Source organism: Macaca nemestrina, chromosome 5 (assembly GCF_043159975.1).
Source record: "Macaca nemestrina isolate mMacNem1 chromosome 5, mMacNem.hap1, whole genome shotgun sequence".
NCBI classification, from domain to species: Eukaryota; Metazoa; Chordata; class Mammalia; order Primates; family Cercopithecidae; genus Macaca; species Macaca nemestrina.
In genome coordinates, this window is record NC_092129.1 from 31087856 (window position 1) to 31112221 (window position 24366).

The following is a 24366-nucleotide window of genomic DNA, read 5'->3' on the forward strand; positions in this document are numbered from 1 at the left end:
CTATAAACATGCATGTGCAAGCATCTTTTTCATATAATGATTTCTTTTCCTCTGGATAGTACCCAGTAGTGGGACTGCTGGATCAAATAGTAGTTCCACTTTGAGTTCTTTAAGGAATCTCCACAGTATTTTCCTTAGTGGTTGTAGTAGTTTACATACCCCCTAACTGTAAAAGTGTTCGCTTTTTACCACTTCCATGCCAACATCTATTAATTTTTGAATTTTTGGTTATGGCCACTCTTGCAGGAGTAAGGTGAGATCAAAACCACGTTGTGGTTTTGATTTGCATTTCTCTGACAATTAGCGATGTTGAGCATTTTTTCATATGTTTCTTGGCCATTTGTATAGCTTCTTTTGAGTATTGTCTATTCATGATCTTAGCCCTTTTTTTGATGGGATTGTTTGTTTTATTCTTGCTCATTTGTTTTAGTTCCTTGTGGATTCTGGATGTTAGTCCTTAAATAGATGGGACATAATTACACTAAAAGCTTTCTGCACAGCAAAAGAAATAATCAGTAGAGTAAACAGACAACCCACAGAGTGGGAGAAAATCTTCACAATCTATACATCCAGCATGGATTACTTTTCCTGTGAGTAAGTTTTCTGCTTGTTACTGCCATTAATCAAATTTCTTTGTAATAATAACTAATGAATATTTTTTACATGTCGCCATTTAAAATATTATCTCACTTAATCTTTACATCTGCTTTATGAGCTTCTAAGTTTCCCCAAAACACCCCGTGGTTACTTACAAAAAGATAGTCAGATCCAGGTCTCTTTTAATATGACCACTTCTAAGAAGGATGAATAAAGAAAGTGGGTTCAAATGTAAGTCAAAAAGAGGTCATTTTAGGCATAAAAATAAGCAGTTTAATAGAATACTAATTGTATCTATGGAATAGACTAATCAGTGAACTCAAAGTTTTATCACTGAACATCCTTAAAATGACAGGGTTGGGGCCAAGGAATCGTTTGTTAGACTAGACCTCATTTGACATACGTTTTTAGCATTTCGGTTCTTTACTTTTGTACATAGAATTTCTAAATTTCTATTTGATCACTGTGATCTGATGTTATGGTCTTCATAGTGACAATGTAATTTTATGACAATACGATTATTTAATAGAATTATGAGATTTTTATTGTCAGCTGTTTATTTTTTCTAAGAAACAGAACTACAAAATATTTAAAATTTTGTAGTAATTCCTTAACATCATTATATATCCAAAAAGTGTTAAAATTTTCTCAATTGCTTCATCAATTTTTTAAGAATTAGTTTTTTCAAATCAGAATTCAAAGTATATATATTACAATGTTTTGACATGTATCTTGAGTCTCTGTTGATCTTTAAGCCTCCTTTACTCCTAATTCCTCCTTGCAATTTATTTGTAGAAGAAACTGCATAATTTGTCCAGAAGAATTTCTCACAGTCTGGATTTTACTCATTGCATTCCTCTAGAGTTATTCAATATGTTCTTCTTTTCTCTGTGTTTTCTGTAAACTAGTGGGATTTAGAAACTTTTTCAAATTCAGGTTTGATTTATTCTGCATAACAAAAGCACTTCATAGATGGTAATGTGTACTTTTATCAGGAGGCCTGGTTGTTTCTCTTAGATCCTTTATTTCATTAAGGACTGGTGATATTCTAACTCTGTGGTACCTTCATTTATTATCTAACAACTTCTCTAAGGTAATTAGTATGTTTATTCTATTTTCTATATTATCTTTTCTTTCTCCCTGCACTTCTTAATAACTGTGCTATATCAACATTATCATGACATATAGCCATTATATACTATAATGCTTTCCTTGCATTTATTATTTAACCTTGGTTCTATAGGTAAATAAGAATTTAATTATTACTACTGCTCCTTATGTGTGATCCTTATTGCCTACTCTCCAGTCATTTTGGTATCTGAAGTTTGTTCTGCAGTAGAATACTATGGAAGAGCTCTATGGGGCAATATTTCTTGAGTTCTTGTGTGTTCACAAAAAGTTCAACACTTTTATTTGTAGGTCACTTAAACTGCATCTAAAGTCCTTGGCTCACGTTTTCTTTCCTTGAGACTCTCAAATATGTTAAGATATTTCATTATCTTCTATCATAAAGCATTTCTCTTAAAAAACATGACGTCAATCAGGTCTTTTTTTTTTTTATTTTTATTTTTCCTGTATCAGTGACTTGGTCTTTTTGTTTAGACACCGAAAGGATCTTAATTTTTTCTTAAAAGTTGTTTTTACTAGAATATGTTTCCCTGTGTTCTCTTCTGGTTAATTTTTTTCTAGGTATATGGTTTGTTCTTTCTGTATATATGTAGCTTGAAGTTTTTATTTATTTCAGAAAAGTTTTCTTGAATTTACATTTTGGTCTGGATTCTATTCTATTGCTTTAGGTCTCTTCTTTGGAGACTTCTACTACATATGTGTTTGGGTTTTTTTTTTTTTTTTGCCTTCTTCTATCTCTCATTACTTTCTTTTAAGTTGTTTTTCTATATTTACTTTTATATTTTACTTAAATTTCCCTTTTTCTATATTCTGTTTTATAAGGCATTATCCATGTATCCAAATGCTTTTTTCACTATTCAAATCCATTTATTTGTTCTTGTATTCCTTTAGGTTTAGTCATCATTTCTGAAATGATTTTTCTTTTATTTCTAAGTCTTTCTTGAGTTTTGTTCCCTTTCTTTACAAATATATTTTTTTCTTCCCTTCAGCTCATTTCTGTTTCTAATTTTTCTGCTATTCTTTCATAGTTTCTATTATTTTACAAAATTCTTTTAGATTGTTTTGAAATATTAGGAAATATTTTTATCTGTTTTATGGGATGTTTCCTGGCATGCCTCTATTATCTCCATGACTATTATCCTTATTTCCTTACAAAAACTTTACATGTGATCTGTCCACAATACATTCCTCTTGCTGATTTTAAGTGAGAAGTGTTTTCTTGTATTCAAAGAAAGGGAGGGTCAGATGAGCCTTCCCAGTTTCATGGCTCTGGACTTCTTCTCCATACTTCTATCCTGGAGCTTCTCTTTTCTTTGCCATTAATGTTTCCACCCTGCTTCTACTTAGATTTTCCTCCAAGGTATTTCTTCTTAGGTTGAGCATTTGTTTTGAAAGGGTCCTTTCACAACAAATTATGTTGGTCGAGACTCCTCTGCATGATCTTTCTGTTCTGTGGTCCCTTGAACTCACTCATGAATTGTAGCCTTTGAATGCCTTCAAATTGACTCACTGAGCTGTCACCACTAGAGAGGACACTTTATTTTGAGGGTAAATATCTGTTCGGAATTTGGTTTCTGGATCTCAAACTCATCAGAAGTACTTTTCTCTTCTCTGCTTTCTCCCATACAGGAGCTGATACCATGTGGGCCTGATACAAGGTCAAGTTTTGGTATTGCAGGAACACCCTTTTTGTGAATTCAGCCATAGATGTTGACATAACATTTTGTTTTGTCATTCTAGCTTCTTTGTTTTATTGAAGGTTTGGAAAGATTAAAATACCAGGCCAGTGTAGCCTATACTATCCTGCTAGAAATCAGTAATCAGTTTATTCTTAATCTTATTTCATGACTCTAAGAGGATTTGAACTCTTTTCCTTGAAGATTTAATTAGCAATCATTTTGCATATTCAGGGCAGAAGTCTAAAAATTTAACTATCTGCTTTTTTGAGGTCTTTGCCATTGTTATATCCTACTATGCAATTTAGTCACTTCAGAAAAGCAGTTACCTAAATAAATTCTTAATAGAAAATGTGCTCTTTGTAAACATGTATGTATACACAAAAATTTACAGTATATAATACATATCTATGCAGTATATATGTTAATAAAAACACATTAAAATTGACTTAGTTTACAAATTATTTTAAAGAGTTTCTTTAAATTAAAAAAATGTGAATTTATTTTGCTTATAAAAGACTCAGGAATGCATTCCCATTTTAATCGTTTTGCTTTTATCCTAAATGTTTTCTTCTCACCTAATAAAAAGGGGAAGGAATGTTTTGCCAAGCTCAAGACCCATTTGGATATGTGGTTTCTAAACATCAAGCCCAAATTGAACACTTTTGAGTTTAACCTTGTTTGATTTTAGCTAAAATGGCTTCCTGTTTCTAAGAAAGGATAAAAAAAAAAAATTCCAAAACTCAATTGAAACTATCACAATTATTTTCCAAAACCCAGTGGCTCACATGACAAAACACTTCGATGAATTAAGTACAAATGAACTGGAATATGTAAATTAAATTTACCTGTAAAATATAGTTGGTTTTACAAATTCAGAAAGGGAGTAGTAAACTGAGACAAATGTCCTCGGGAAAAAGGCTGCTAGGACTTGGCCAAAGAGTGTTTGAAAAACACTGCTGCTAGAGATATTATAATGAATCCAGAATACGTGCAGTTTTGGTGTTTTTCCTTCGTGTAATTTTGTTGTACTTATTCCCACAGCCAACTTCAAATGACCCCCTCCCTACCCCCCCAAGAAAAAAACAGGGCAGCTGAAAAGTTTGCTTAAACTTCTTAATACTTTTAATCCTTACTTGTTATAATTTGATTACTGAGACAGATTTTCTCTGTGGGCCTCCTATTAAATCACTTTCAAGTTGAAACAAACCAGAAATCCTTTTAAATAACAGAGCTAGTATTCACTTTAAGCTGCTCAGAATTTATACAGAAACTGTAGACTGTCTCTCCTAAAATGTTGTAAATATGCCCAGAGGCTACTGTGATGGGTTTATCCTTCCAACCTAACCAAAAATAAAATAAGTAAATGAAGATACTTGATGTTCTGGGTTATAAAGTAGAGGATGATGTTACTCAGGCTTATATCTGATTTTATTTATTTCCATATTATTAGATATCAACATAGATAAAGTTACTTCAAATTAACATTGTAGGTAGTTTTTTCTCTATGTACTCAATAGTATGTCTGTTTGGTTTGATATTCTGAGGATCTGGTTCAAAACAATCTTTATATTATATATTTAAACATGGAAAATAAACTATTTAATAATGTTTAAATGATTTTTTTTCTCTCTATTTTGGGGTAGCGTCAGATCAGAATATCCAAGTTTGATATTGATCTTATGCCTCTAAGAAGCTATTTTGAACTATTCACCTGGAAGGAGTAACCCAAACTAGAAAATTTATAACAGCTGAGGCCTACCTGCTGTTATAGGGGGACAGGGTGTAGAGTGGAAAGAACAGTAAGTACAGTAATTCTCAACTTTTTGTGTGCGTAGATATTTTCAGGAGGACCTCTTAAAAATACAGAGGCTTAGCTCCAGAGATTCAGATTCAGTAAGCTTAGAATAATGCCCAGGAATCTGCATTTTACATGTGTGATACTGTAAGTTGTCTTCAGACCTTAATTTGATAAATAACTTTATTAGAATTTTAGATGCCAGGTAAATAATCCAAGCACAATTTGTGAACTTTAGTGGTCAGGAGAGAATTGTTTTTTGAAAAAGAAAATTGTCAATTGTGCTGTAAACAGTGGCAAATAGAAAGTTGGGACAAATAGAAGCAAAAATTATGAAAATGACAGGTAGCTTGATGGTTGAAGAAGACTGATTACATACAGAATGGAAGTATGTATGGTAAACAATAAGGAACTCACACTAATTTCACATGAAACAGAAAGAGGGATTTGTAGGTATTAGTACTGAAATAGATACAGTGTTTTAAATGTCCATGTTCACTTCACTCAGTTCTTCCAGGTATGATGTCAGACCAGCCACTACAATATCCAGTTGGGCCTTTGTCCTGAGCAGCTTGCTCTGACTGCTTTACATTTGGCTTGTCATTCCATGTTTCATTTCTCTACCAACTGCTCTGGCTCTATGATTGCCATCCATTGCCTTGGTCAGATCCTGCTCCCTCTATCCACCACTCCCGAACCAAGTAATACCTTGAAGAGCTAGGCCGCCTGGAACTGGAGTCAAGGTTGGTCCTGTTCCTATGTGTTTACAACTACCTCTTATCTCCACTCACTGTTCTACTTCTTGTGTTGCTCCTCCGGGCATTGACTGAAGGAAAACTTTGCTTTCATGAAAATGTATTATTTGCTTCCTGTTCCAGGGTCAGCCCCCTATATATAGCCAGGCGAGTCTCTATTGAATTTTACAGTCTTCAAATTTTTATGTTCACTATAATTATCAGCAGAGTATGTTAAAAATAAGATTGCTCAGATTAGCAGTTATGGAGAGCAAAGGAGATTAGTGTTACCCCAAGTGTCATCCTTAGACAGGTAGCATCAGCATCACCTGGGAGCTTGTTAGGAATGTAAATTCTTGGGTTTGATCCAACACTTACTGAATTAGGATCTGTGGCGGTGCAGCCCAGCCATCTATGTTTTATCGAGGTAAGCCCCAGCCTAACTTACTGATTCTGAGTGATACCAGTGCCCACCTCTGGTACTTAATATGTAGTCTGATCTCAGACCTACTGAAACAGAACCTGTATTTTAACAACATATGTGGGCTTTCAAAAGTACTGGCCTGATAACTGTTTTTAATAAGTTGCTTCCGTGGATTTAGGCATCAGAAAGTTGGAGAACATGTGCACTAACACATGATCTACAATCAAGTATGGGGCAGTACTGTTCAGTCTCAGCTTGATGTTTCTTGAAACATTTTCTGTTTAAATATATTTATCGTAGTGCCCCATGGTTCATAGCAACAACTCTGGGTAATATCCATGTTTCAGAGCTGATCTGAGGCTTGACTACTTAATACCTATAAAACCTGTGGAGATCTTCCGGTAAATCCTAGGGTCAAGGAAGCATCCATATATTTGAAGCTTTGCTGTCACTGGTACTATAATAGGTTTTTTACCATGACATTCATATAACTCCCTGCAAAGGATAAATCCACTCTCAAATCAGGTTCTATGACAAAAGAAATAAACCAAAAAAAAAGAAATAAAACAACACTAAGCCTATACCCACCTGTCTCCCCCAAAAGTAAGTTAAGAACCAATGAAGTGTTCATATATATTCTTTCATTATTCATTCAAACTAAATATTCAAACTTAATGTTCGTTCAAACTATCTTGCTGCTAACCAAGAAGCTCTGCTGTTTGCCATGTCTTATCTGCCATTACCATAAATTCCCAAGCACAAACTATAATTTCTGAATAATAGGTCAACTGATGCCATGTTGTCTTTAGAGATATTAATACAAATATTTACCTCACAATGTATGTAAAAAAACAAACCTTCTTTGATCTCTTTTAAAGATATCTAAACCTTTTATTACATTTTCTTAAAAACAGAAATGAGACCAAATATACTCCGCCTCCACTGGGTGCTGTTTGGGTGAGTAGACATATTCATTTCATTAGAGATGATATTAAAGTTATAACCCTTATCACACCATCTACCTTGTAATGTAATTACTTGTGCATGTATCTGTTTTCTCACTAAATTGTTAGCCTCTAGAGAACAAAAACTGGAACTTATTTATATTTGAAATTCCCACTGTCTAGTGGTGCCTTGCAAAATCTTGATAAATATTTATAGAATGAAAAAATGAATGATCTCCTTACTCCTTCCTAATACTGGAAATTGGTTCATTCTGTGTCTCTTTAGTGTATTGCCAACCAAACTTCTGGCTAACCAGTAAGACAACTCAGAGCTCAAATCTTAAGAAGCTACTTGACTGCTATGATAGGGACCAGTTAATTCCTGCAGATTTATCCATTTTTCTCTGCTCTGTCAGAAGAGACTGTGGATTAGGTGAAACTAGTAAATAGGTTCACAAAGAAAATAACTAAAAAAAAAAAAAAAAAAGAAAATAACTAACATTGATTTTTATCACCAGCACAAACATAACCTTCTCAACTCTTAAAATTAATGACCTAAAAACCTCATAATAATTTCCTATCCATCAGGCCTTCTATAAATATCCTTCTCACAACATAGGGAATAGTACAGAAATACTGAAAAGAATTATGCCAACTAATCTATGGGAAAGGGTAAACTAAAAGAAAATGACCTTAGTTAAACAGTAGGAAATTGCAGTTTTGTAGGTGAAAAATGATTGAATATTAACAATTTCCTATGTTTCAACCTAAAAACTTTTTGCACTTCCCAGCCACATTGTATTTGAAATTTCCACAGTGCCCAGTAATGTTTTTCAAGTAAAAGTAGTTCTTTCAAGTAAAAGATTCAATTTCTGTCAACTCCAACTGTTCAGGAGATTCATGAGTTTTGTAAACCAAGGTTTAAAGAACTGATAGTTAAAAGCTCTGTGGATTAAAAATTGAGTTCTGGTTTTATTTGTTTTCTAATAAAAAGGCTCAAGATAAGACCAAATAGAAATTGGAATATTTTACTATATATTCTAAGTTGTAGCTGTTAAACAATAGGTATTAAATCACTTTTGGCATTTGTTAAAATGTAAATTTGTAAGACTGAGTTACGGAATCAGAATCTTGGGGTAAAGCTACTGAAGTCATAATTTTTACTAAGTATTAAAGATAAATCTTATACTAAATCTGGTGAGAAACACTGAATTATAGAGCAACCTTTCCATCAATGAGATAATTGAAGTTGGAAGACATTAAGTGATATATTCTGATGTCATACAACCAGTAAGTACTAGAGTTGGTTTTCTCATTCAGGCCTTTTGATTCATAGTTCCATCTTTTCTTCTACCACATGAACTAAGCAGAAAAAGGTTTTTGACTTACTGATTTTTCAGATATCCTTTGCTTTTTTTTTTTTTTCATTTTGTTGTATTTGTTACACTCTAAATGAAAATGAGAAGCAACTTACAGAAAGGCATGCTCATGTAGTGATTTTTCCTGTAAAGGCATGGATTTTCCACAGTGTTATTCAAGTTTGTTTACTATTAGATTTACAGAATGTTATATATTAATTTACATAATCCACTTTGTAGTTTTAGTGGCTGCATCTAACAATTGTCAAATTTATTTTTCTCCTTAATAGGTAAGGAGAAAAACTTATAGGTAAATTTTAGAAAAACTAACAAGACAACGTTTAACCTAGAAAGTTTTAATGGTGAATTCTCATGTTCAGTGAATGAATAATTCATGTTATTTGAACTTCAGAAAAATGAAATATATCAAAGACAGTATACAAAGCTGCAACAATTCTATGTAAGCCAGAAGAAAGAAAAGAAAACTATGGAAGCAATTATACTTAAGAGCATAAATGCAAAATTTCTAGTTAACATATTAGTAATTCTGTTTCAGCAAATATTAAGAGAATAAAATGCACCAACTTTGAATGGGCTTAATATTAGGAGTATAGTCAAAGTTAAATATTAGAAATTTTTCTACATCTTTCTTTTAAAATTTAATGGATTCTGCTTTGGAGCACAATAGAGTAGTCACACCCTACCTGTCTCTCCCACTGATAGCAACTGTAAAACTTTGATGGAATGCATGGAAAATAATTGAGTACTCAGAAGGAAATATTAGCAAGCAGAGTAGGAAAGAAGACTAGAATTCAATATACTAAGAAAAAGCCTACAGGTTTATCATTTTTCTCCCATTGGTGTTCTCTGGCCTAAATGTACATCCTGAAACCTGGATGTGGGCATATGTGCAGAAAAAGAGATCTCTAGGAAAAGCCCTGTAGTTCCAGCTCAAGGAAAAGGAAATTAAACTTCTTAATCTCAGAAAGATAATATAAGATTCTTGAGTTATTTGTTCTCTCTTTTCCTGCACACTGGTCCCCAGGCAAGCTTGTAGGGTGGATAAAGAAGCTTCAGTGGGAACCTGCAAGGAGACTAAATTTGGGAGAGAGGAAACTTCTGATCAGTGGAGGCATGACCTCCATGATGGTGGGATAAACACCCCCCCTCCCCTGTTGCTGTCTTCTCCCCTTTCCTCTTGCCACTTAGCTCTACATGTGGTTCAGTCACATAAGTGTGTGACAGAGAGGAGTAAATACAATTTCAGCTTTTTAGTAGGAGGTGTGAAAAGTGGAGCCCAAGAAATTTGGTTAGTATTGTGGCAATCATGGGGAAGATAGAGCTCAGGGAAATTAGTCCACAAGTAGAACATTAATTCCTGAACTCATCTTTGAGATGCACATGTGTGGATCTGACCCTAATAACTATACTAAAGACTTTGAGACATGAACTAACCAATAGGCCACTACCCAGGTCATAGACTGATACTGGTTGGTGCACATGTGGAACAGGTACAAATGGAAATGCAAAGGCTTTGACAACTGAAGTGACATTTAAATCATAGACTGCAGAAAATGGGTTAGAACTTACAGCCTAAACTTAACCAAATTGATTTCCTACTGAAAGAAGAATATCAACATTTTCAATAAGATTTAAATAGAACCTACTATCTCATAGTGTATTATTCAAAACATCCAGGATTTAATTCAAAATAACGTGATATATGAGAAACTAAGAATATTTCAACTTGCATGGAGAAGAACTGAGATTCCAGAACAAATGACACAGGTGTTGGAATCATCAGACAAAAATTTAAACATCTTATTGTAGAAATGCTACAGCAAGCAATTGCAAACACTTCCGCAATGAATGGAAAAATAGAAGATTTTACAAAAGAAATAGAAGATATACAGAAGAACCTATTAGAAATGTTAGAGCTGAGAAAAGGGTAGCAACAACAACAAACCAAACCAAATTCTCAATGAATGGGCTCAAGAACAGAATGAAGATGACAGATGAGAGTCAGTGGACTTGAAAATGGGTCAATAGGAATTATATAAGTAGAACAACACAGGAAAAAGATATTTAAAAAAACTAAGAACAGTCCCAGGAACCTGTGGAACAATGATAAAATGTCTAAAATTTATGCCATCAGAGTGCCAAAGAGAGAAAAAGTGCAGTACTGAAAAACTTTTTGAAAAGTAATGTCTAAAAAATTATCAAGTTTGGCAAATGACATAAACTTGCAGATTTAAATTTAGGCAACCTCAGGCATGATGAAGCCAAAGAAATCCATGACCAGACACATCATAATCAAGCTGATGAAAGCTAAAGACAAAAATTATTAAAATAATCCAGACAAAAATGATCCATTACTTATAGAGGAACAATGACTTGACTCTCTGTCATTTCTCATCAGACACATGACAAGCCATAAAGAAGTGGGACCACTGGTATTTAAAGTGCTAAAAGAAAATAAAGAAAATAATTGTCAACTCAAACTCTTTATTCAGCAAAAATGTCCTTCAGATATGAAATTACAGTAAAATAGACATTCTCAGATGAAGGGAAACTAAGAGGTGAAGAGAAAGCGGCAACTTAGAAAACATATTTGAAGATATCATTAATAAAAGTTTCCCCAACCTTGCTAGAGAGGTCAAATTCAGGAAATGCAGACAACCCCTGTGACATGATATGGAAGATGACCATCCCCCAGACACACAGTCATCAGATTCTCCAAGGCTGAAATGAAGGAAGAAAATGTTAAAGGCAGATAGAGAGAAGGGACAGGTAGCCTACAAAGGGAACTCCCTTCATGGTAACCATGGACCTTACAGCAGAAATCCTGTAAGTCAAAGAAGATTAAGAACCTATCTTCAGCATTCTTAAGAAATTTCATTCAAGAATTTCAAATCCAGCCAAACTAAGCTTCATAAGGGCAGGAGAAATAAGATCCATTTTAGACAAGCAAGTGCGAAGAGAATTTTCTACCACTATACCTCCCTTGCAAGATGTCCTTAAGGGAGTGCTAAATATGGAACAGAAAGACTCTTACTGGTCACCACAAAAACACACTTAAGTACATAGACCAGTGACAGTATAAAGCAATCACACAAATAAGCCAGCATAATGACCAAGTAATGATGTGAGGACAGGATCAAATCTATACATGTTAATATTAAGCTTAAATATAAAGAGGCTAAATGGCTTAATTAAAGGGCACATATCGGAAGGTTGGATAAAGAAGCAAGACCTGATGATATGCTGTCTTCAGTGATCCATGTTACATGCAATGACACCCACAGGCTCAGAGTAAAAGGATGAAGAAAAATCAACCTATCGGGGGAACCAGCCCCCAATATTTCAATGTATGTTTTTTCTATTTTCCCTAAGTGTTGGCTGGTATGAGAAATAAAGAGAAAGAGTATAAAGAGAGGAATTTTACAGCTGGATCTCTGGGGGTGATATCACATATAGGTAGGTCCGTGATGACCCTGAGCTGCAAAACCAGCAAGTTTTTATTAGGGATTTTAAAAGAGAAGGGGGTGTATGAACAGGGAGTAGGTCACAAAGACCACATGCTTCAAAAGGCAATAAAGATCACAAGGCAAAGCCAAAATTAGAATTACGGAGGGTCTATGTCCCACTGTGCATGTATTGTCTTGATAAAAGGGCTTGAGAGCAGAGAACTGGTCTGACCAAAATTTACCAAGCTGGAATTTCCCAATCCTAGTAAGCCTGAGGGTACTGCAGGAGACCAGGGTGTATTTCAGTCCTTATCTCAACCGCATAAGACAGACACTCCCAGACCGGCCATTTATAAACCTCCCCTCAGGAATGCATTCCTTCCCCAGGGTATTCCTTGCTGGGAAAGGAATTCAGCGGCATCTCTTTTACTTGCACATCCATTTAGAGGCTCTCTGCAATAAGAATAATATGGCTGTATTCTGCCCGACTCCCAGGCAGTCAGACCTTATGGTTATCTTCCCTTGTTCCCTGAAAATTGCTATTATTCTGTTCTTTTTCATGGTGCACTGATTTCATATTGTTCAAACACATATGTTTTACAATCAATTTGTACAATAGTGGTCCTGAGGTGATGTACATTCTCAGTTTACAAAGAGAACGGGATTAAGAGATTAAAGTAAAGGCAGGCATAAGAAATTATAAGAATATTATTAGGGAAGTGATAAATGTCCATGAAGTCTTCACAATTTATGTTCAGAGACTGCAGTAAAGACAGGCATAAGAAATATAAAAGTATTAATTTGAGGAACTGATAAATGTCCATGAAATCTTCATAATTTATGTTCTTCTGCCATGGTTCCAGCTGGTCCCTCCGCTTGGGGTCACTGACTTCTTGCAACTTCAGCCAAGCAAAGAGAAAACAGAAAAAAGCAAGGGTTGCAAGTCTAACTTCAGAAAAAAGAGACTTTTAACCAGCAAAGATAAAAAAAAAACAACAACAACAAACAAAAACAACATAAAGAAGGTCACTACATAATGGTAAAGTGTTCGATTCAACAAGAAGACCTAACTATCCTAAATATATATGCATGAGCACAGGAGCACCTAAATTCATAAAGCAAGTTCTTAGAGCCCTACAAAGAGACTTAAATAACCACACAATAATAGTGGGAGACTTCAACACCCCACTGACAGTATTAGGTACATCATCAAAGCAGAAAACTAACACAGATATTTGAAAACAGAACTCAAAACCTGACCAAATGGGCCTAATAGACATCCATAGAACTGTCTACCCCAAACCAACAGAATATAGATTCTTCTCATGTGCACATTGCCACATACTCTAAAAGTAACACATGATCAGCCATAAAACAATCCTCAGCAAATTCAAAAACACTGAAATCATACCAAACACACTCTCAGACCACAGCTCAATAAAAATAGAAATTAATCCTAAGAAAGTTGCTCAAAATGCTAGAATTACATGTAAATCAAACAATCTGCTTCTGAATGACTTTCGAGTAAACAATGCAATTAAGAGAGAAATCAAGACATTCTTTGAAATTAATGAGAACAAAGATACAACATACCAGAATCTCAGGGAGACAGCTAAAGCAATGTTAAGAGGGAAGTTTGTCACACTATATGCCTACATCGAAAAAGTTATAAAGATCTCTAATTGATAACCTAACATTACACCTAGAGGAATGAGAGAAACAAGAGGAAACCAATTCCAAACCTAGTAGAAGAAAATAAATAACCAGAATCAGAGCTAAACTGAAGGAAAGTGATACACCAAAAAAAATCATACAAAAGTTCATTGAATCCATGGGTTGGTGTTTTGATAGAATAAATAAGATTGATAGACCACTAGCTAGACCAATAAAAAAAAAGAAAGAAGATCCAAATAAACACAATTATAAATGATGAAGAGGACATTACTATTGACCCCACAGAAATAAAAAACAACCCTCAAAAGTACTATGAATACCTCTAGGCACACACATTTGAAAGCCTAGAAGAAAAGATAAATTCCTGGAAATATACAACCTCCCAAGATTAAATCAGGAAGAAATTGAATCCCTGAACAGACCAATAATGAGTTCCAAAATTGAATCAGTAGTTAAAAATTCTACCAACCAGAAAAAGCCCAGGACCAAATGAATTTACAGCCGAATTCTAGTGGATGTATAAACAAAACTTGGTACCATTCCTACTGAAACTATTCCAAAAAATTAAGGCATGACTCCCCCCTAACTTATTTTATAAGGCTAGCATCATCTTGTTACCTAAACCTGGCAGAGACATAAAAAAAAAATCAGGAGAATATTCTTGATAAACATAGATGCAAAAATTTTCAACAAAATACTGGCAAACTGAATCCAGCAGCACATCAAAAAGCTAATCCACCATGATCAAGTAGGCTTTACTCTTGTGATGCAAAGCGTTTCAACATATGCAAATTAATAAATGTAATTAATCACAAAACAGAACTAAAACCAGAAACTACACAATCATCTCAATAACACAGAAAAGACTTTTGATAACATTCAGCATCCATTTTTGTTAAAACCCCTAAACAAACTAGGTATTGAAGGAACACACCTCAAAATAACAAGAGCCAACTGTGAGAGACCTACAGCCAGTATCATACTGAGTGGGAAAAAGCTGAAAGCATTTCCCTTGAAAATCAGCACAAGACAAGGATGCCCACTTTCACCACTCCTATTCAACACAGTACTGGAAGTCAAAGCCAGAGTAATCAGGTAAGAGAAAGAAAGATAAGCATCCAAATAGAAAGGGAAGAAGTCAAACTATCTCTTTTTGCAGATGACATGAATCTATACCTAGAAAACCCCATAGTCTCTGCCCCCAAACTCCTAGATCTGATTTTGAAAAAAAACTTCAGCAAAGTTTTTGGATACAAAATTAATATACAAAAATTGGTAGCATTTCTAGATGCCTACAATGTCCAAGCTGAGAGTCAATCAAGAATGCAACCTCATTTACGACAGCCACAAAAAAAATAGGAATTTATCAAACTAGGTGGATGAAAGATGTCTACAATGAGAATTACAGAACCCTTCTCAAAGAAATCAGAGATAACACAAATAAATGAACATTTTATGCTCATGGATAGAATCAATATTGTTAAAATGGCCATATTTCCAAAAGCAATCTACAGATTCAATCCTATTCCTATCAAACTACAAATGGCATTCTTCACATAATTAGAAAAACTTCTAAAATTCATATAGTACCAAAAAAGAGCCCAAATAGCCAAGGCATTCTTAAGCCAAACAAAGACGGAGGTGTCATGTTACCTGACTTCAAACTATACTACAAGGCCACAGTAACCAAAAACACATAATAGTGCTACAAAAACAGACATATAGACCAATGGAACAGAATAGCATGCCCAGAAATGAGGACACACACTTACACCCATCTGATCTTTGACAGAGTCAACAAAAACAAACAATGAGGAAACAATTCCCTTTTCAATAAATGGTGCTAGGGTAACTGGCTAGCCATATGCAGAAGATTGAAACTGGACCTCTACCTTACATCACACACAAAAATCATTTTGAGATACATTAAATATTTAAATAGTAAACCAAAACCATTAAAATCCTGGAAGATAACCTAGGAAATACGATTCTGAACATATACCCTGACAAAGATTTCATGACAAAGATACCAAAAGCAATTGCACCCAAAACAAAAATTGACAAATAGGACCAATCAAACTAAAGAGCTTCTGCACAGCAAAATAAACTATCAACAGAGTAAGCACACAACCTACAGAATGGGAGAAAATATGCAAACTATGCAACTGTCAAAGGTCTGATATCCAATAGCTATAAGAAACTGAAACAAATTAAAAGCAAAAAACAACCCCATTAAATATGGGCAAAGGACATGAACAGACACTTTCAAAAGAAGACATACCTGTGACCTACAGGCACATGAAAACGTGTTATGCACCACTAATTTGAGAAATGCAAATGAAAACCACATATGTGATACCATCTCACACCAGTCAGAATGGCTACTATTAAAAGTAAAAAAAATAAAATAAAATAACGGATGCTGGCAAGGTTGCAAAGAAAAAGGAATATTTATACACTGCTGGTAGTAATGTAAATTAGTTCAGCCGTTGTGGAAAGTAACGTAGTGATCTCAAAAAACTCAAAACAAAATTGCTATTTGACCCAGCAATCCCATTATTGGGTATATACCAATATAGGAGTATATACCAATAAAGGTATATAAATCATTCTCTTATAAAGACACATGCACATGTATATTAATCGCAGCACTATTCACAATAGCAAAGACATGGAATTGACCTTAATGCCCACCAATAGTAGACTGAATAAAGAAAATGTGGTACATATACACCATAGAATACTATGTAGCCTTAAAAAGGAACAAGATCATGTCTTTGCAGCAACATGAATGGAACTGGAGGCCATTATCCTAAACAAACTAACATGGGAGCAGAAAACCAAATACTGTATGTTCACATTTATGAATGGGAGCCAAACACTGATTACACAAGAACACACACAAGGAAACAACAGACACTGGGGCCTACTGTAATTATTCTGCTAATAGCAAGATCTAGCACTCAGAAGAGGCTTTATCAGCTGTCATGACATTCTCTATATTTTTGTGTCTGACCAGGGAGCTCATTTTACCGGAAAGCAAGTACAGCAATGAGCTCATGTCTATGAAGTTAACTGGTATTATCACGAAAACCACCGCTTGGTAGTGGATGGCCTAATGGAAAAGCAAAATGGCTTATTGAAAACTCAGGGCATCAATAGGAACACAACACTCTGAAAGGATGGGGTTCTCTCTTACAAGAGGCAATATATACTTTAACTCACAGATCATTCTATGGTATGGTCCCCCTCATGGTAGAAATATTTGGGCCCCAGAATCAATGATGGAAGCACCATCCAATAATCTAAACTTCAGGCATGGGACTCTCTGTTTATCACCATCATCTGTCTAGCTCTCACCTTCTAGAACCTTTACCTCAACTTACTTTTGACTTCATTGAGAATGCCAGTCTATGTTATCGTCTCATTGTCTTCGATTTCTTCTACTGAGCTTACACTTTCTGGTCAATGATAATCATTTCCTTGGATATGCTTTTGGCTTTCTTTCACTTCTTTTACTTTCCACTTCTGGCAAAACTGAACTTCTGTTTTAATCCAGTTCTCCACCCATTTCCCATCAGCACATGTACAGCTGAATGTGCTGATCTCAGGATAATTAATGGCTATGATCCTCAAAGGGGATCTTACTGCTTTTAGGCAATCATACTATATGTTCCTAGTCAGATTGCTCTCTCACTCTTCCCCCAAAATATTTCATATATTCCCCTCTGTCCTCAAACCACAACAGTTCTTCTTCCTGTTTTTATTCAACTTTCTAATTTACTGAGAATACTGAAACAATTAAATGAGAATTTTTCCAGGCTTCTACCACCACGTCTGCCATTTATCACCATCTATAGTTTTTCTACCAGCCTGTTACCATTGGTGAGCTTTCCATGCCCCTATTTAAGGGTAATGTCTCTATTTGTGTACTGAGGAAGAAAGTAATGAATTTTCAGGAAGACAATGAGAATCTTTATGGAATCAACCTACTGAGGGAATAAATTTGCTTATAATGAATACTTATTAATGACATTGCCTATATCATGATAGAAAGGAGGTCCACCTAGAGAAAGGAGTCATCATCAGTTTGAAACAATTATTAAAGACAACTACATGTAATAATGTAGTTTTTGAAGATTTAAGTAACAGATCTTAATGTCTCAGAGAATTAGAATAATAATAAAATGTACATTATGTGTCTTGCTTAATTTTACATTCCCAGATCCCTTTTGGTCTGTGTAGGAGGTAACAAATGATCTATTTTCTTTACCTGTGTGAAAACCTCCCTACAATTTCTTCATGGACCAGTAAAACTAAGTTCTCTAGGGCATTTTCTCTGATTATTCTAGTATGCAGTCATCTTCATCGTGTCTAAATTTCAAGTTTTATTATCTGTACCATAATTTTTGTCACTTATTTATAAATAATCTTTCATTGTTATTTAATTATTTTGTATCTCACCTCCAATGCCTATTTCTGTTCTGATTTTCATTGATTCAATGCTAATGGATTTTTTAGCTTCTCTGTGACCTGCTATTCTCCATTCAGATTTTTGATTATTATGTGAAGAAACTTTGCTAGAGAGTCTATATTTTAGATAATTACTAACAATGAAAAAGAAAAGAAAGAATTAATAAACTCCAGAATGATGAGAATTAAGGATTGAAAGGTTGGTAATAATTTGTAAATGCAAATACGATTTATCTTAAAATATGATTTACAAAATAAGGTTGGAAAGTATCTATTATAGTTAATGTATTTAAGGCAGAATGACAATTGTTTACCTTACAAAAGGATTTGTAAACACAGAATTCACATAGTAATTTGTGAATTGAGTTATCAAGAAAATATTATCAAAAGTGAAATTATTTTTGAGGTAACACCACTTGGGTAAAATATGGCATGATGTCTTAAAAAGTATCTTGTATATTAGCTTGCAACATTACATATTAGAGGAATCAAATGTCTTGGTGTTTTCAAGAGCAACTCAGTGAATTAGCTGCATTGGAAAGAAAATTAATTTTAAAAATCAGTATTAGAAGAGATCACTCAACGTATCATTAAACAGCTTCTTTTTCTCGCTAACTTTGTGCTCCTCACTAATTCCCTTGTAATTCGGGGACTTTAGGATGGTTATCTCTTAGAATGAAACACTGTTTGTAGTATTAACAACTGTTAGATGTCTCAAAATAATGTACTGACAATGTTTTTTCTTCCTTTTTTTTTTTTTTAAGGAAAGCCCTCTTTCTTTGCTGATTACATTTTAATTATTTGTTTTTGAACAAATAAATTCTATTCTTGTGGGTAATTTTGTGTTTTAAATAAGCAAAGATGCAGGATTGCTGTTCACATTCAAATTGGGGGGAAAAATATACTCAAGTGATGACAATTCTCATTTTAAAGCTTACACCAAATTTTCGGTAACTTAGTTCATTATTTATCTTGAAAGTCTCTAAGCCTGCAACCACATGTGTTAATGTGGAAACAATTTGGATCAGGGGGTGAGGATTTGTTTTAAATTTACTTGAAGAAGAGAGAATCCTGAATCACATTTGGGACCCTTAATTTAAGATTTGTAAGTATTTCCTGTCGAGTACTAATATAAACAATATTGTTCACTAATACTCAAATTAAATTGCTCTCAATTTGATACGCAAATTGATGGTTCTGAGAACTTAGTCTGAAAATCATGGGATTTTTGACTTTATTATTCATGTTTGCACAATTGCTTTCCTGTGTAATGTAAGCACTTTGAAGAAGGAGAGCATTCTATCTTTTTAGACTCAAGTGTCAACGCTGTGCCCTAACATCTTACCCCCTCCTGATTTCAGTGTCCTTAAAAGTGCCATGATTCTCCCTCATCACTTAAGTTATTACTGTGTCCATGTTTTTCTACTTACTAGTGTTAATGAAAACCAGAGCTGGACAGTAGTTAAAGCAGTAAAAATAAATTTTATTCAGAGCTATTGCAATGGGGGAAAAGAGACCTCAGTATAGAACTTGGCTCAGTTTCTAATGCAGCATGGGCAAGTAGGAATTTGTCACCAAGAGAGTGACAAGATAGTATCAAGGGTGGGAAATGGTTTGTAAGCTAAGTTAGCAAGATTTGTACTACAACTGGGCCATGCAGGCCCAACAAGGCAGACATAAATGTTGAAGACTAGAGGGCTTAGAGAAGCCTGACTAAAGTTTAGTCAAGGAGAAAGTCTGTGTCACTAGACAGGGGATGACTTAAAGGCACAGAGTATATCTATTTTCTGTATTCCTAGCTCTTAACATAGTGGCTGGCAGAGAGAAGATGTTCACTAAATATTTCTGAAGTTGTATATTAGGGGGAGGGTGTCAGGTGATATGACCCGATATGGTTTGACTCTGTATCCCCACCTAAATCTCATTTTGTAGTTCCCATAATTACCACGTGTTGTGGGATGGACCTGGTGGGAAATGATTGAATCACAGGGCGGGCTTTCCCATGCTGTTCTCATGATAGTGAATAAGTCTCATGAGATCCGATTGTTTTAAAAATGGGAGTTTCCCTGCACAAGCTCTCTTGTCTGACCTCCCCAGCCATGTGGAACTGTAAGTCCAATAAACCTCTTTCTTTTGTAAATTGCTCATTCTCAGGGATGTCCTTATTAGCAGCATGCAAATGGACTAATACATGTCCCAAATACTAAGTTATTTCAAAGAAAAAGTGCTAGCCTTGGAGTCTTACTGAATGCTAAGTGTGTCCCAAATACTAAGCTATTTCAAAAAAAGAGCACTGACTCTGGAGTCAGACAGAATTGGGTTTGAATCTTGAATCTAACACCAGTTGTAACCATGTGCAATTTTCTGAGGATTAGTCTTCTCATCTTTAAAATGAGAATAGTAATGTTTAGCTAAAAATTTTGATGTGAGAAATAAATATACATAATGCCTTCCAGTGTCTGTATTCTAGTCACTTTACCATATTATGTCTTTTGGCACATTTTCCATTATGTAAGGCTTCTTCCCAAACAGAGAATGATGATACAGCTTTGATGTATGTTGTAAGTAATAATAGAGAATTATAATGCAATGAAAAGTGTTCAATATGTGACATTAAAATAGTCTCTTAATATATAGGTTTTCTCAATTATAAAATTAGAAGGTCCAACTAGATGATCTCTAAGGTTTCTAGTGGTAACAATCCTGAATTATACTCTTTAGGAATCATTGTCTAGAAGTAGGTTCATTTCTAACAACATTGTAAGGTGAGTAAATTGATCAGTAAATTACTTCTCACTAAAATATTAGAAACTTAGTATGCTATTCTCCTACGAGAATTTTTCATTTAAAAGGAAAGTTGGAATATTGAAAACATAGATAGAGTGGATTGTTCATAAATATTGAGATATCAGTTGGGGAAATGATTTTGAGCAGGAAGGACATCTTTCTTTTATCTTTATTTTTTATCATATGTATTTAAGGTACGCAACATGATGCTTTGATGTATTTGTACACAGTAAAATAGTTACAGTCTAGCAAATTAACATATCCATCATCTCACAAGGAAGGACAGCTTTCCAGTGTTCCTGTCATGCCACTTTACTTATGTAACTTATAACGAAGTTTAAACTGATAGACATACAACCCAATAATTTTTAGCTTTTCTTAATATATATTTTTGTGATTTGGTTTAGATTGTTTAGAAAATTTAAGAACATTGTTCAGCTTTTTTTTTTTTTTTAGTTCAAGTAGAAAGCTGAGGAGAAAATGATAACTTTTATCTCTTGTTCCCTCATTTCCTTCACCTCTTCTCTTCTCTCTCCCCCCGTCACACACACACACACACACACACACACACGCACACGCGCGCGCAAGTTCTCTTTCTTTCTTGCGTTTTCCATTCCTTTAACTTACATAGATAGTAAATTCCTTTGAGCACTGCCACACATAAAATAAGACTGTGTCCCAGACTGAGACCAATATACAAAATACTCTACTACACTTAAAATTATGTATTTTAAAGAAAACAGCAATAATTACCCTTCTATTGTAATATATACAGGCATTGGTGTCTTTGCCTGTGACTGATGTAATGAGCTCAGCTATGTGGCAGACTTGAAAGGACAAGTGCTTATAAAATCCACTGCTGGATTAACTGGCTGATGTGTATTTAAATAGACAGCCTATGATTTGAAGGCATAAAATACAATTTTTAAAATTTGATAATTTGTATTATTTTGCAAATTAGAATATTGATTTATCTAAAGCATGTCATTTTGGAGTAGGATATTACATTTAGTTCATGCTATGACAGCTTAATGGGACAAGTTTAGAAAATAGCATAATATAGTGAAAAGAAGATTAGGTATAAAGTCTGGAATCATGAGTTTTAACTGTGGCCCTGTTCCTAATTTACTGCATGACATTATACAGACACATTCCTCTCTCATGTTAAATTGCATGATCTTTGAATCCTTTTCTTCACTGACATTATTCTACATGGGAGTGCACCCACAAGAAGACCAAAGTCCTGGATGTTTGTAGAGTGGTTTGGAGACCCTAGGATATACCTAGAAGCAGGGAGGCTATCTATAAATTATGAAAAATGTGTCTTCTTTTTGATGAAATAAATCTGACTTTTGGAATCACAGTTTAGGAAATAAGGACGAGATAAACCATTTCGTTTAAAAGACTATAGATTGTTCATTCCCATCTTAAGGAAATGAAAATGTAATAATTAAACCCAAATTAAGCAAAACAAAGAAAATAACATCAGAGAACAAATCAATGAAATAGAAAGCATAAAGACAATAGAGAAAATGAATAAAACCAAAAGCTGATTCCTTGAGGAGGTAAATAAAATTGATAAAGTCAAACTAATCAGGAAAAAAAGGAGAAAACATAAATTACTAATATCAGGAAAGAGAGAGATTATATTACTGTGATTTACTGATCTTAACAGGATAAATACTTGAGCAATTTTATGCCAATAAATTAGACAACTTCAAATGGATGCCTGTGAAAGACACAAATACCAAAAAGTCACTCAAGAAGAAACAGAAAACAAGAATAGCCCCATACCTATTACACAACTGGATACTGTAGTTAAAAACTTTCCATAAAAACCTTCGGGTCCAGATGGCTTCACTGGTGAATGTCACAGAACATTTAAGGAAGAAATAGTGCCAATTTTTCATAAACGCTTTCAAAAAGTTTTAAATAGAGATACTTTTTAACAGAATTCTGGCCTATTCTATGAAGTCAAAATTACCATTATATCAAAACTAGACAGATATTGTAATATCTTTCTTGTAAGAAAAACAAACTACATATTGATAACTCTATCAACATATATGTTATTGTTATCAAATTGCAAACAAAATTTTAGCAAAATCAAATCCAGTGATATGGTAAAAGGATAATATATCACGATAAAGTGGGATTTACCCTAGAAATGTAAGGTTGGTTTAACATTTAAAAACAATCAGTACAACTCTCCATATTAAAAGTTACAAAAAGAAGACCACCTGAACATCTCAATAGGTGCTGAAAAAGCAGTTGTGATGTGAAATGTCATATTTATGCCTGATGAAAAACTCTCAAAGAATAGAAATGAATTTTATCTGATAAAGGGCACTATGATGGTTAATATTGAGTGTAAACTTGATTGGATTGAAGGATGCAAAGTAATGTTTCTGGGTGTGTCTGTGATTAAAAGAGATTAACATTTGAGTCAGTTCTCTGGGAGAGGTAGACCCACCCTCTGTATGTGTACTAGAATTGAACAATTAAGTAAATCTATGGTGAATAGTGGAGACCAGATTTCTCATTTTTGGAATTGAGATTTATGGATAAGCAGGGCAGGAGATAAGAATTATCCATGTGGTAATGGTATAAAGATGGAGCCATTGGTATGAACTCATGTTTAATTTAATATAGATACAGACATTTTCATATAGATGTATTTATAGGTGTGTGCATGTGTGTGTGTGCACATCCATATATTCCTTTGGGTTTTACATTTAAGTCTTTTATCCATATTGAGTTGATTTTTGGATGTAATGTAGGGAAGGGGTCCAGTTAAACACCATAGTCTTGGCCCAAAATTTCCTTCAGCTGATAAACAAGTTCAGTAAAGTTTCAGGATGCAAAATCAATGTACAAAAATCACTAGCATTTCTATAGACAAACAAGAGTCAAACCAAGAGCCAAATCAGGAACTCAATTCTGTTCACAATTACACAAAAAGAATAAAATACCTAGGAATACAGCTAACCAGACAGGTGAAAGATCTCTACAATGAGAATTACAAAACACTGCTCAAAGAAATCAGAGATGACACAAGTGAAAAAACATTTCATGCTCATGAATTAGAAGAATTAATATAATTAAAATGGCCATAATTCCCAAAGCAATGTACAGATTCAGTGCTATTCCTATCAAACTACTAATGACATTTTCCACAGGCTAGAAAAAAACTATTTTAAAATTCATTTGAAACCATAAATGAACCCAAATAGCCAAGGCAGTCCTACACAAAAAGAACAAAGATGAAGGTATTAAGTTACCAGACTTCAAACTGTACTACAGGGC

The 24366-nt window shown here is 34.2% G+C and overlaps 1 long non-coding RNA gene across 1 annotated transcript in view; it reads left to right on the plus strand.

The window, feature by feature from the left end:
• Positions 1 to 424: 424 nt before the first annotated feature.
• Positions 425 to 24366, plus strand: part of LOC105465561 (uncharacterized) — a 44623-nt gene continuing 20681 nt past the window's right edge. Inside the window, exons 1-4 of the long non-coding RNA XR_003014364.2 lie at positions 425 to 590; positions 5048 to 5203; positions 5708 to 5942; positions 7272 to 7314. This is a non-coding gene — a long non-coding RNA (uncharacterized lncRNA). The remainder of the gene's footprint in view (positions 591 to 5047; positions 5204 to 5707; positions 5943 to 7271; positions 7315 to 24366) is intronic.